Source organism: Pelodiscus sinensis, chromosome 5, assembly GCF_052426305.1.
Source record: "Pelodiscus sinensis isolate ZL-2025 chromosome 5, ASM5242630v1, whole genome shotgun sequence".
Lineage (NCBI taxonomy): Eukaryota > Metazoa > Chordata > Testudines > Trionychidae > Pelodiscus > Pelodiscus sinensis.
Window position 1 is genome coordinate 45,318,357 of NC_143056.1, and position 12,357 is coordinate 45,330,713.

The 12,357-nt window shown below is 46.1% G+C and overlaps 1 protein-coding gene across 2 annotated transcripts in view; it reads left to right on the plus strand.

Annotated features, from left to right (window-relative positions):
• The first annotated feature begins 5,712 nt into the window (after window positions 1-5,712).
• The window catches only part of SEC23A (SEC23 homolog A, COPII component), a 57,742-nt gene continuing 51,097 nt past the window's right edge, over window positions 5,713-12,357 (plus strand). The window contains exon 1 of one of the 2 annotated variants that reach the window (XM_075926896.2): window positions 5,713-5,807. The gene's annotated coding sequence lies outside the window, so the exon portion shown is untranslated. Of the gene's footprint in view, window positions 5,808-5,905; window positions 6,105-12,357 lie in introns of those variants that run through there. The other variant, XM_006117709.3, reaches the window with a different exon arrangement.

Genomic DNA, 12,357 nt, shown 5'->3' on the forward strand with positions numbered 1-12,357 from the left:
AGATGGTGTTGCAGAGAGGGCTTTGGTTTCTTCGACCATGGGACTCTGTTCCGGGTGCAAGGATTGTTAGGAAGAGATGGGATCCACCTAATGAAGAGAGGAAGGAGCATCTTCGCGGGCAGGCTTGCAAACCTAGTGAGGAGGGCTTTAAACTACGTTCGTCGGGGGATGGTGACCAAAACCCTGAGGGGAGTGGGAAAGTCGGATTCTGGGAAGAAATGCAGAGAGGAAGGGGCAAGAAAGGAGGACCCATGTTTCGAATGGAGAAGATAGGACGATCAACTGGTTACCTGAAGTGTTTGTACACTAATGCGAGAAGCCTGGGCAACAAACAGGAAGAACTGGAGGCCCTGGCCCAGACCAAGAAATATGATTTAATTGGGATAACAGAGACTTGGTGGGATGACTCGCGTGACTGGAGTGCTGTCATGGAAGGGTATAGACTGTTCAGGAACAACAGGCAGGGGAGAAAAGGAGGAGGAGTTGCACTATATGTAAGAGAGCACTACGATTGCTCTGAACTCCAGTATAAAGAGGGAGAAAAACCTGTTGAGAGTCTATGGGTTAAGTTTAAAGGAGCAAACAACAGCATTGATGTGGCTGGTGTTTTCTACAGGCCACCGAATCAGGTGGATGAGGTAGATGAGGCTTTCTTCGGACAACTGAGCGAAGCTTCCAGATCGCAGGCCCTGGTTCTTGTGGGGGACTTTAATCACCCTGACATCTGCTGGGAAACCTATACGGCAGTACACAGGCAATCCAGGAAGTTTTTGGAGAATGTTGGGGATAACTTCTTGACACAGGTGCTGAAGGATCCAACCAGGGGCTGTGCGCAGCTTGACCTTCTGCTCACAAACAGGGAGGAACGAATAGGGGAAGTGGAGGTGGGTGACAACCTGGGAAGCAGTGATCATGAGATGGTAGATTTCAGGATCCTGACCAAAGGAAGAAAAGAGAGTAGTAAAGTACACACCTTGGACTTCAAAAAAGCAGATTTTGACTCCCTCCGAGATCTGATGGGCAGAATCCCCTGGGATGTTAACATGAAGGGGAAAGGAGTCCAGGACAGCTGGCAGTATTTTAAAGAAGCCTTATTGAAGGCACAGAAAGAAACCATCCCGACGCATAGCAAGAGAGGCAAACATGGTAGGAGACCGGACTGGCTTACAGGGGAAATTCTTGGTGAACTTAAGCACAAAAAGGAAGCTTACAAAGAGTGGAAACTTGGACAAATGACCAGGGAGGAGTTTAAAGGTATAGCTCGAGAATGCCGGGGGGTTATCAGGAAGGCGAAAGCGCAAATGGAATTGCGACTGGCTAAGGATGTGAAGGATAACAAGAAAGGTTTCTACAGGCATGTTAACAAGAAGAAGGTGATCAGAGAGGGTGTGCGGCCCCTAATGGATGAAGGAGGTAACCTAGTGACAGATGATGTGGGGAAAGCTGAAGTACTCAATGCTTTCTTTGCCTCTGTATTCACGGACAAGGTCGGCTCCTGGACTTCTGCGCTAAGTGACGCAAGATGGGATGAAGATGGACAACCCGTGGTGGGTAAAGAACAGGTTAGGAACTATTTAGAAAAGCTAAACATACACAAATCCATGGGTCCGGACTTAGTGCATCCGAGGGTACTGAGGGAGTTGGCAAATGTCATTGTGGAGCCTTTGGCTATTATCTTTGAAAAGTCGTGGAGATCGGGAGAAATCCCTGATGACTGGAAAAAGGCAAATGTAGTGCCCATCTTCAAAAAAGGGAAGAAGGATGATCCAGGGAACTATAGGCCGGTCAGTCTTACCTCGGTTCCTGGAAAAATCATGGAAGGGATCCTTAAGGAATCCATATTGAGGCACTTGGATGAGAGGAAAGTGATTAGGAATAGTCAGCATGGATTCACAAAGGGCAAGTCGTGCCTGACCAATCTGATTAGCTTCTATGATGAAGTAACTGGCTCGGTGGACATGGGGAAGTCAGTGGATGTTATATACCTTGACTTTAGCAAGGCTTTTGATACGGTCTCCCACAATATTCTTGCCAGCAAGTTAAGGGATTGTGGATTGGATAAATGGACGGTAAGATGGATAGAAAGATGGCTAGAAGGCCGGGCCCAGCGGGTAGTGATCAATGGCTCGATGTCAGGATGGTGGTCGGTTTCTAGCGGAGTGCCCCAAGGTTTGGTTCTAGGACCGGTTTTGTTCAATATCTTTATTAATGATCTGGATGAGGGGATGGATTGCGCCCTCAGCAAGTTTGTGGATGACACTAAGCTGGGGGGAGAGGTAGATACCCTTAAGGGCAGAGATAGGGTACAGAATGACTTAGACAAATTGGAGGATTGGGCCACAAGAAATGTGATGAGGTTCAACAAGGACAAGTGTAGAGTCCTGCACTTGGGACGGAAGAATCCCAAGCATAGTTACAAGCTGGGGACCAACCGGTTAAGTAGTAGTTCTGCAGAAAAGGACCTGGGGGTTACAGTGGATGAGAAGCTAGATATGAGTCAACAGTGTGCCCTTGTAGCCAAGAAGGCTAATGGCATTTAGGTTGCATTAGGAGGAGCATTGCCAGCAGATCCAGAGATGTCATCATTCCCCTTTATTCGGCTTTGGTGAGGCCGCATCTGGAGTATTGTGTCCAGTTCTGGGCCCCCCACTACAAAAAGGATGTGGACGCATTGGAGAGGGTCCAGCGGAGGGCAACCAAAATGATTAGGGGGCTGGAGCATATGACTTATGAGGAGAGGCTGAGAGACTTGGGTCTGTTTAGTCTGCAGAAGCGAAGAGTGAGGGGGGATTTGAGCAGCCTTCAACTTCCTGAAGGGAGGGTCCAAAGAGGATGGAGAGAGGCTGTTCTCAGTAGTGACAGATGGCAGAACAAGGAGCAATGGTCTCAAGTTGTGGTGGGAGAGGTCCAGGTTGGATATTAGGAAAAACTATTTCACTAGGAGGGTGGTGAAGCACTGGAAAGGGTTACCTAGGGAAGTAGTGGAGTCTCCATCCCTAGAGGTGTTTAAGTCTCAGCTTGACAAAGCCCTGGCCGGGATGATTTAGTTGGAATTGGTCCTGCCTAGAGCAGGGGGCTGGACTTGATGACCTTCTGAGGTCTCTTCCAGTTCTATGATTCTATGATTCTAGGTCATTTGAAGAAATGAAAAGTGTAAAAATATCTTTCTAATATAAGATATGTCCTTGAATATAAATAGCACTGCTTGGATACTTAGGCAATCACCCCGATGTCCCTTCTGTAGGGCTCCACTGATCAGCTCCTCCCCTTTCCTTCCACCTGTTTTCTGGGAGAGAAAGGGTTGAGCAAGAACAGGAAAAGGCGGAGTGAATGGAATGGAGCAGGATGGGGCCTTGAGGGAGGGGGTGGAGTGCTCAGGAAATCAGAGAGCCAGTGCTTCTGGTCCCCTCTATCCATTTATTTATTATTATACAATTCCATTACTATATACAAATATTTAATATTTTTAAATATTGTATGTTACACTTAAACTATAGTAATTTAGAGGCTAAACTTAATACATGCATAATACAGAATTTTCATTTTATGTACATATAACTAATCTGGTATCATTACTCTGAAATAAGTGAGAGGTCTGAAGTGTTTGCTTGTCTCTTCTATCAGCAGAAGTTGGTCCAAATTAAGATATTTCCTCACCCACCTTTTTGCTCTCATAACTAAGAGGTGACAGTTGGGTTTATGAACTAAAATAATCTGTTGAAAAACAGTACATACAAGTGTATGCAAACTTTAGTTATTAAAACTAAAATAAGCAATCTTATCAATTTAAAATAACACATAAGTATTCTATCAATCTATTTCATTAAGCTGTAGAAACAATAACTGTTCCTGGAAGAAATAAAGCAGATTATTGGTGGGAACTAAGCATTGATATTTAGAACATGTGCTGGTTATTGATCTAAACAGGGAAACACAGTATTATTATACTTTTAGAAATAAGAAAATGAATACTGCTTCTACATAACATACAATCAGCCTAAACAATTCATAAAGAGAGTAATTTTGAAATCAGTTAGAAAAAGCAATTCTGAGAAAATATTCATACCATTTTACAGAATAAAAAGCACCCAAAGGACCTATTAAATACAATCCTAAAATATAGACTATATACAGTATTACAAAGTGAATTTGTGGAATTTGGGAATGTTGTTAAGGTTGCCACTTTTGGTTGGAGATCTCATAGCAAGACATAATCTTTATCTAAAGATTAATATTTCATCCCTGGAGACTCTGGGACAATCCTGGAGGACTGGCTACTCTAGTTCTAGCTATCTTCTCTGTACAAAGAGTTTATCTGAAATGTACCATAGACTGAGAACAAAAGTGTGTGTGTGTGTGTGTGTCTATATATACTTATACATGTGTGTAGGTACGTAAAATAAATAAATAGTCATATAATGGTTTCGTAATACTTTATAACCATATAAATATAATTACATCTGTGGTAGAGCTATTAATATATATACAGAACATCATTGTTAGCCATGTTAAAAAAATAAAAGTTAAAGCTCCCTCTGGTGGATGTTAATCAAAAATAATTTTCAACCATTTTGAGATTGATATCAACACTGTATACAAACATTTAGAATTAGAAATTCTAAAACAATAAGAAAACCTCAGAAACACACAACCAAAAAGATAGAAAAATAATTAAGAATGACTAATTATGAAGAGCTTCCAGATATTACAAGCAATAAAAGACTGGAAAAGGTGGATTCCAGCCAAGTACTTGAAAACCTTCCTCTCTGAAAAAAAAAAAACTAATTTTAATAGTGTATTCAGCACTATTAAGATATTTAATTTCTCATCTATATATATATATATATATATATATATATATATATATATATATATATATATATATTTTTTTTTTCTCCCAGAACCCCTGCCTCATGCTTTGTGCAACAAAGTCCTTCTTGAACCACTGAAGTGCTTTAAGTTTATATTTGGGTATATGAGACTATACACTACTCAGCCAGGTCAGTGCTAAAGTGTTTCCATGTACTGGGGCCTGAATGAGTCAGCAATATGCAATGAATAGGACAGGGGTCTTGATAGTATGTCCTTAATTTATGGCCAAATTCTATTTGCAATTACCAGTGTAAATCTGCAGTAAACTCAAATTTACACCATATTTGGGCCCTCAATAGACATTGTCAGAGAGGATTTATGACTGATTTAGGCAGGGTTGATCCAAAGCCCATTTAAATCAATGGCAGTGCCACATCAGAACCTTTGTGTATAGTAGAAGAATGGCAGACTCCATGTGCATGGGAGAAACATTAGAGAACTTTTGTGAATGACAGGGTGTCCCTGCAATGTAGGTTTACATGTGCAGAATAAATTTTGTTATATGTGTGAATGTACACCACCAGTAGAAACACATACTGCTGACTGTGCTTGTTGTGGGCACTCTGCTAATCATCTGGTAGCATTTGAATCTCTCCTGGGCAGTCTCCCAAGTGCTCAGCATACAGGGAACACTGTCCACACCCAGTGGTTCTTGGGTGGGGTGTAGGTGCAAGGAGTCACCCATGCCCATTTGTCTGGGAGCTAGTGGTGTGGGTGCAGAGAGTTCCACACCCCAATTATCTCTGGATTGGGGATGTGGGTGCGGAGCAGGCCTGAGAGCCCCCTGATACCCAGTCAGCTGTCTCTGTGTGTGTGTGTGGGGGGGGGGGGGCGTGCGGGTGCAGGGAGCCCCCCATGCTCAGTTCTGGCAGAAGTCCCGGATCAGAAGGATGTCAGAAGCCTGTGGTAGGCGGCAGCACCAGCTGCAGAGCAGGGTCAGCCAGACACTCGTTCGCGGGAATCAATTCGGACTCAGTTGCTCCGGGACTCTCGGCCTGCAGGGCGGGGGCGGATCAGTAGGGGGAGCCATGGGCGGGGGCGCCTGCACTCCTCCCCGCGGAGACCCCACGGCGGGGAAGGCGCAGCCTAGGGCCCGGGCCGCGCAGTGCTCTCTGCCCCTTGACGTGGCATGGACTCTCCCATCAGCCATGTTGTCGCGTCGGCAGCGCGGGGCCGCTGGGTTCAGTGAGTGAGCGAGTCAGGCGGTGGCGCTGAGGCTGGGACACTGGCAGGTGAGCGGGGCTGAGGCCGAGTAGTTTAATAACAATTAGGGAGGGGCTGGGCAGCAAGGGGGCGCGGGAGTCCAGCACCCCGGAACCGCGACTTGGGGGTGCAGGGCGCTAGAATCCCCCAGCGCTCCTGCCTTGGGACTGTGTGTTGCGGGGAGCCCTCTCCAGCTGCCTGTGGGAGGTGTCTTAGGGAGACCCCCGCTGCTAGCGGCTTGTATGTGGTGCAGGGAGACCCCTTTCCTAGGAGCGACCCTCTCCTCCGCCACAATTGTCTGTGGGCTGAGCGTTGTGTGTGTGTAGGGAGTGGTGGTGCAGGGAGCCTCTACTCCGGTTGTCTCTGTGTTGAGGAGGGTCCGAGGGCTGGTGGTGCCGCCAGTTGTCTGTGGGTTGGAAGGTGGGTGTAAGGACCTCTCCCTAACGTGTTAGTAGATGTTGGGGGGATGCAGGGCGTCCACCCCCAGTGCATGAGATTTGGGAAATGTAGGGAGTTAAAGCCCTGTCACACCCTTGTTATGGGCTGGGGTATTCATGCAGAGACACCACTGCATGCCCCTCTCCTCGTGCCTGTGATTTAGGGGACTCAGCATGTCAGAGTCCCTTCCTTTGGCCGTGAGGCTGGAATTTGGGACACTGGCCATTCAAGAACAACAATCGGCCAGTTTGCTAATGGGTTATACTTCTGCCTGGTCTGCAAGACTTGGATCATGGATGCTTCTTTCCTGCTGACACAGCAAAGAATAGTTAAAAGTGATACAAGCCCCTACAGTATGTGGTTATACTAACTAATCTAAAGCTGCTTATACTGAAATAGCTTATATCTGTTATTTTTAAGAAATCAGATATAAGCACCGTTTACTGGTATTACTGTACCCACAGGGGGGATTGGAAGGGCCATGGGCAGTTCCTAAATAGTTACAGTCAGCACTACAAAAACTACTTGTGGGCAAACCCATCTGCAGCAAAAGTCTTCCCCTCCTTAGATGGGAAAACTTTGCTATTAAAATCAGTCCTTAATGGAGGGCACTTAGAAAGCAGGTCTGGAGTACTGCTGTGTTCTGGTGAGTGTGGGAGGTGGTTCCATCCCACCCCATCCCACAAGTCCGCTAGCAGTTGGGAGCAGAGGATGCGGAGTGGGCTGGGGCTAGGTTGCTCCGCTTGCCCCTCCCCCCCACTGATGAGTGACGGGTCCCTGCCCCCAATTCCTGCAGTTTTGCCAGGGCACCCTAGGATGTTCTCAGCCCTGCAAGGTCCCCCAAAACACAGGGACCAGCGAGGCCATTTGGGCGGATTTGTTGTCCTTCATGTCCCCGGTACATCCCCTCTGATTGCAAGTTTAGACAAAACGTTAGATATGTAACTGCATTTAACTCATTGCATGTTATGTGGCTTTGTATGAATACATGCTCTTCATTTTTATGAGTCACCATACAGTGTATGTGTACCTTGCCCCCTGTAGAGCATGTAACCAAGTAAAGAAGGGAATTAAAATAAGACTACATAGAGCTTTCAAAGTAGGGGAGAAATGAAGGGCAAAGAAGACATTTTAAAAGATACCATGCCAAAAAAAAGAGTTAGCTTTGAAACACTGTATTTTAATTTCAGATTTTCACTTATGTTTTTAATAGAGTTGGTGTTAGTGCGCTATTTATACGTTAGAACACAAGAATGGCCATAGTGATCAGACCAGTGGTCCCCTTAGCTCAGTGGTTTTCAAACCTCATTGCAAAATGTCCCCATTCTGACAGCAAAAATTACTACACAGACCCTGGATGAGGGATCAAAGCCTGAGCTCACCCAAATTTTGCCATCTTTCAGGGGTTCAAGCCCAAGCCCCACTGCTCTGGGCAGAAGGGCCCAAAGCTGAAGCCTAAGGACTTCACCCTTAGGTACTTGGGATGGTACTTGGTCCTGCTGTGAAGGCAGGGGATTGGACTTGATGACCTTTCAAGGTCCCTTCCAGTTCTAGGAGATAGGCAATCCCTATTAATTTAACCCCTTCTGACAGTGGCCAATGCCAGATGTTTCAGAGTGAATAAACTACTTGTCCTAGTAGTTATTGAGAGGACAAAAATGGTGGCTCAATCTCAGTATCTGATAGTCAGAGGTTCAGGAACATCCAGAACACGGGGTTACGTCCGTGACCATCTTGGCTAATAGCCACTGATGAACCTATCCTCCACACATTTATTTAATTCTTTTCTGAACCCCAGTTTGGACATTCACAATATTCTGTAGCAACGAGTGCCACTGTTTGACTGTGTATTGTTTGAAGAAGTACTCCCTTTTGTTTGTTTTGAACCTGCTGTCTATTACTTTAACATATGACTCCTGGTTCTTACATTGTACGAAGGAGCATATGACACTTCCCTGTCCTCTTGCTCCACACCAGTGGTCCCCAACCTTTTGGGGCTGTTGGGCGCCTGGGGGTGGGGCCATGCATGCGCCACACGTCCTGGGTGGAGCCATGCACGTGCCTGTGGGTGAGGTGCGCCTGTGCAACGCACCCGGGGCTGGTGCTGCACATGCGCCGTATGCCCTGGGTGGGGGCCGCGCATTCGCTGCGCGCCTGGGGCTTGGGGTGCAAGAATGGCTTGGGCTGGCCTTGGTCACGCGGCGGGCACATATAAATGCCCCGGCGGGAGCCATGGTGCCCACCGGCACCACTTTGGGTACCACTGCTCCACACCATTCATGATGCACTATGTGCTCTGCTTTCCTGTAGCCTCCGCCACTACTGCTTTCCCATGCTAGGTCCTTCTCCCCAGTAATCCCTGCAGCTGCATTCCTCGGGGAACAGTGTGCCATGGGGGGAGAGGGCGGGCTGACGCCAGGAAAGGGCAAGTCTTGGTGAATGGGACTGGGCAGCTCCCCCATCCACAGTCTGCTGGGGACCTGCTAGGCAGGATCACACAACTGCTCCAGCCAGGGATGGCTCACAGGCTAGGACTTTGAGACCCCTGATTTAGATGGTTCATATGTACCCTATTTTAAAGATTTCCTCCTCTTCCAGAACCTCTATGCCTTTGTGTGCCATTGCCTACTCTCCACTAAGGCAAATCTTCATTCCCATGTAGATGTGCTCATGGGGATGATTCTGACTGTGAGTTTTTCAATCTTAGAAAGTAAGCATTTTGCTCATCATTTGAGTGGCTAAGTAAGTATGTGAAATTATGGGCATAGCCATTGGATCCACATGGATTATCATAGAATCATAGAATCATAGAATAATAGGACTGGAAGGGACCTCGAGAGGTCATCGAGTCCAGCCCCCCGCCCTCAAGGCAGGATCAAGCTCTGTCTACACCATCCCTGACAGATGTCTATCTAACCTGTTCTTAAATATCTCCAGAGAGGGAGATTCCACCACCTCCCTTGGCAATTTATTCCAATATTTGACCACCCTGACAGTTAGGAATTTTTTCCTAATGTCCAATCTAAACCTCCCCTGCTGCACTTTAAGCCCATTACTCCTTGTCCTGTCCTCAGAAACCAAGAGGAACAAATTTTCTCCTTCCTCCTTGTGACACCCTTTTAGATATTTGAAAACCGCTATCATGTCCCCCCTTAATCTTCTTTTTTCCAAACTAAACAAGCCCAGTTCATGAAGCCTGGCTTCATAGGTCATGTTCTCTAAACCTTTAATCATTCTTGTCGCTCTTCTCTGTACCCTTTCCAATTTCTCCACATCTTTCTTGAAATGTGGCGCCCAGAACTGGACACAGTACTCCAGCTGAGGCCTAACTTTGATTGATCCTGGACTTTGTTTATTTTCTCTTTGCCTATATTATAACATAGGCTTGTCTGTGCTGAGAATTTGAGAAAATTCTCCTGGTGTTTAATCTTATATTGTGCAACTTCACTGCTATCAGTGGTGGCATAGACTGGTCACTGGCATTTTAACCACTGTAGCAAATGTTATCTAGTGGTTACTGATCTTTTGCTGTGTGCCCATTCCATTCCAACTGCCTAACTTCTGCTCTGTTGCACCTATTCTCTAACCCCACCTTCAGCTCCTTCCCATGGTTCTCTGCCCTTGCTTCTGTCTTCATACATTTTATTGCTAGTGGCCATTTCCAGCCTGCTGCTGCTATCTCTTGTATCCTTGAGCACCTTTCCTGTCCTCCCAACCTGTTTTCCCCTGCCAATTATTCCTTACCTTTCTGCAGTAGAGACAGGTTGTATCTTTCTCATTGCCTAGGGGCAAGCAAGGGGAGCACTGAGAACACGAAGAGCATGTGTTTGCTCTCAGTTCTGGTGTGTAGTGCCACAGTGGTGCCTGCCCAGCCGTAGCAATTGCAGGGAATGTCAGTGCTGGGTTAGCATGTGAGTACAGGCAGTTCCCGGGTTATGTGCAAGATAGGGACTATAGGTTTGTTCTTAAGTTGAATTTGTATGTAAGTTGGAACTGGCTCCAGATTCAGCCGCTGCTGCTGAAACTGACCAGGGGCTGACTACAGGAAGCTGGAGGCAGAATTGCTCTGCCCCCAGCTTCCTGGAATCAGCCCCTGATCAGTTTCAACAGCGGCTGAATCTCGAGCCTGGGACAGAACAGCTGGACTGCCAGGTAGGTCCCTGCAGGACCAACCCGGCAGCACCCCAGCTGCTCTACCCCAGGGTCCACAACAAAAGCCTGGTCTGCTGGGGGGGGGGCATGCACTAGCTGCGCCCCCCCCCCCCCCCAGCAGACCAGGGACACGGGGAGCAAAGCCGCAGCTCTGGCAAAGCCTCAGAGGCGTGGCACCCCGCCGCCGCTGCGGCTTTGCTCCGGGTGTCCCTGGTCTGCTGGAGACGGTCCCCAGCAGACCAGAGGCACCGGGAGCAAAGCGGCAGCGGCGGCGGGGTCCCGCGCCTCTGAGGCTTTGCTCTGGCAAAGCCTCAGAGGCGCGGGACACCGCCGCCGCTGCCGCTTTGCTCCCGGTGTCTCTGGTCTGCTGGAGACGGTCCCCAGCAGACCAGGGGCACCCGGAGCAGCTTTTCTCATCCCGGAGGTCGAGGTGGTGGGACCGCTGCGCTCTGGGTGGTCCCGCTGCCTGCGAGCTCCGGGGCGAGAAAGCCCCGTTCGTAGGTGCGGATCCGACATAAGTCGGATCCGCGTAACTCGGGGACTGCCTGTATTCTGTGGGAACAGAGTAGGCTCAGTGTAGGAGAGCTTTGAGAGAATTTAGCTGTTGTACTCTAACAAGTCTTTATTGACCATATGTGAATTGAAATTTGCAGAGGCTCATAACTTGATCAAATTTGGAAGGGTATTCACAGGACAGCAAACAATACATCCCTGGTATGAGGGTGATCATCCTGCCTCATATTTCAAGTTCTTGCTGCTAAGCTTGGAGTCACCAAGAGTTTCTGGTGAATGAAATAGTTGTAAGAATGTGAATAAACATGAATAAAACAACATATTTTCTCCAGCTTTGTTTTCAGAAACAAACCATTTTGACCAGGGTGGATTTGATTTAAAATTGATTTAAGTCATGATTTAAATCACTAGTCAGGAAGACTAAATTTAATTATGGTTTTCTACATAAAAGTGCATTCTTATTGGTTGTCATAGCCTTATACATATTTTTCATACCTCAGAGATAGAAGTAGGTTTCATTTTCAGAAGGTACACACTATACATTTTTAAACGGTGATTTTTTTAACGTTTCAGAGTTTTACAGCTATATCAGAAAATGAGTGATTGTTTGCTTATTTCAATTCAATTAAAGCAGTCAATTGAATTGAATTAAAGACGTCACTCTATTCATTTGAAGCAGATATGTATGAAGTTATTGGGAGGTTTATTATCTCCAATTCAACAGGTTAATCCTTAATATTTGGAGGATCTTCTTGCTATGCTGTATTAGGAGGTAACCATCACCAGACAGAAATTTAAATTGTTTTATTTAACTGAAACAACAATATTATGTATTCTGGATTTTTGTTCTGCAACAGCAAACATATAATATTTTAACAAAACAAGCATATATATTTTTGAATTTAGTTAAAAATTCAAGTTTTTTAAAATCAAGTTTGTTTTTGTTAGAATTGTTTTTAACTAAAATAGATAAAATGATTTTTTTTAAAACAAAAATTCAATAGACTGTAAACTATGTCAACATGAGAAATTTAAAATATTGGCTCTATTACTTGAACTTTTTGAAACTTTGCACTTTTAGAGAGAGGTAAGAGATCAACTCCATGTACACAGTAGGGATGTAAGTGAGTAGTTTAGTTGGCTAACTGATAAGCCTAGGCTTATTGTTTAGTTGAGTTG